This window comes from Octopus bimaculoides, chromosome 10 (genome assembly GCF_001194135.2).
Source record: "Octopus bimaculoides isolate UCB-OBI-ISO-001 chromosome 10, ASM119413v2, whole genome shotgun sequence".
In the NCBI taxonomy this organism is placed as follows: domain Eukaryota; kingdom Metazoa; phylum Mollusca; class Cephalopoda; order Octopoda; family Octopodidae; genus Octopus; species Octopus bimaculoides.
Window position 1 is genome coordinate 53,298,263 of NC_068990.1, and position 2,416 is coordinate 53,300,678.

Below are 2,416 nucleotides of genomic sequence, written 5' to 3' on the forward strand. Positions count from 1 at the left end.
ATTTGGCGGACGCCATTTGTTTTCTAATGAAACACTTTCAGACTTGGGATACTGGTAGAATGTGTCACATAAAACATCTTTTTCTCTTAGCCTTGTTAAGAAAAGTTTGTATATTCGAAGTTATTTCATGTTAAAAGTTGTCATATTTCGGTAATTTCCGCCAATCACTGACGTCTATTGAGGTGAAAACAATTACTGCTGTGGCTTGTCAACAACACGTTGTGGCGGTGTAATGAGATCTTTCACCTTGAATAAAATTACTGTCGTTGTTTGTCAACAACAACTATCGGCGGTACTGATATTTATGACATCATTCGTGCGTTTGTACTGATTTTAGCTCTAAGGTTTTTTGGGTTAGGGTTAGGGTTAGGGTTATGAGTATTTTTGCCAAATTTGGTGAAAATCTGATCGATACACCGCCACAAATTTTTCACCAAATTTGGCAAAAATACTCATAACTCTAACCCTAATCCTAACCCTAAAACCCTAAAGCTAAAACCAGTACAAACGCACGAACGATGTCATAAATAACAGTACCGCCGATAGTTGTTGTTGACAAACAACAGCAGTAATTTTATTCAAGGGAAAAGATCCCATTACACCGCCACAATTTGTTGTTGACAAATCACAGCAGTAATTGTTTTCACCTCAATAGACGTCAGTGATTGGTTGAAATTACCGAAATACGACAACTTTTAACATGAAATAACTTCGAATATAAAATGTTTTCTCTGTTCTATAAGACAAAATATACAAGTATACGAAGTTTTAAAGTGTTTCGGTAGAAAACACACTAAGTAAAAACTAATAAAAAAATGGTGTCAGCCAAATCAGAAAGATCCAATTTTTCTTCTGTAGAAAAAAATGTTTGCAGTCTGTGGTTCATCATCATCACTTAAAGCCCATTTTCCATGCTGGCATAGGTTGAACGGTTTAACCAGAGCTGGCAAGCTGCACCAGGCTCCAATCTGATTTGGTATGGTTTCTACAGCTGGATGTCCTTCCCAATGCCAACCACTTTACAGAGTATGCTGGATACTTTTACGTGGCACTTCTCAAGAACTTTACGTGGGACTGGCACAAGTGTTTTTTATGTGGTACTGGCACAAGACTCTGGCAGGTCAATCCTCTTCACCAGGGGAAGCAGCCGTAACACTTCTGCTGTGGAGCATAGGTCTACTTGAGTACAACAAGATGCCAGGCATCTCGGTTCTTTGTCATCTCACCTGAAAGGTTCAATGTCCTGAAGTCATCCTTCAGGACTTCGTCCCATGTCTTCCTGGATCTCCCTCTTCTTGGATCTACTTTGGGAGATCAGAACTTCTTTATGGAACTGTCAGTATCCAACTGCATCACATGACCAAACCAGTGCAGTCTTCTCTCTTGCGCACTGCATCTAATTCTTCTTATGCCTAGCTTCTCTCTCAATACACTGGCACTCTGTTGAACATGGACACTTATATTACACATCCAACAGAGCATACTAGCCTCATTTCTTTCTAATCTTCGCATGTTCTCTGCACTCATGGCTCACATCTCACTACCATGTAGAATTGCTGTCCGTATACATGCATCATGCGTGGCTTAATGGCTAGGGTATTCGTCTCACGATCATAAGGTCGTGAGTTTGATTCCTGGTCATGCGTCGTGTCCTTGAGCAAGACACTTTATTTCACGTTGCTCCAGTTCATTCAGCTTCCAAAAATGAGTCGTACTTGTATTTCAGAGGGCAAGCCTTGTCACACTCTATGTCACGCTGAATCTCCCTGTAAACTATGCTAAGGGTACACTTGTGCGTTAATTTCATGAGCAGGCTGTTCTGTTGATCAGATCAGCTGGAACCCTCATCGTTGTAAGTGACAGAGTGCCAGTTAAACACGCATCATACAATCTTCCTTTCACTCAGAGAGAGAAACCTTTTATAGCCAACAGAGGTAACAGCTCTCTGAATTTCCTCCATCCTATTCTTATTCTAGGTAATCCTCCGTAATCCTCTCCCACAACTAATCTGGTCCCCTAGGTAACAGAAATTATTTACTACCTCGAATGGGCCACCGGGGCATCTGAGAGAATCAATTTCCCGAGTTTTCCGAGTATTTGCAACTCAACACTGAAAAATAACCCTGAGAAGACTTTTAACCTTTCAACTTAGAAAACAATTAAAAGCAACAAATATATGAAAAAATAAATTGATCAAAAGAAAAAAAAGGAAGTAAAGAAAGAAAAAAACATGAAAAGTATAAAAGATTAAATTATTAAAAAAATTTTTCACTTCAGAAAAATGTAAGTGAAATCAGATATCAACTACCAAAAGGGCAACCCTAGAAAAACTTCGAACCAAAGAAAAAGAAAACAAATGTGGGGAATTAAGCAACGAAAGATAGTGGGGAAGAGAGTAACAAGCTGTATGCTCCAG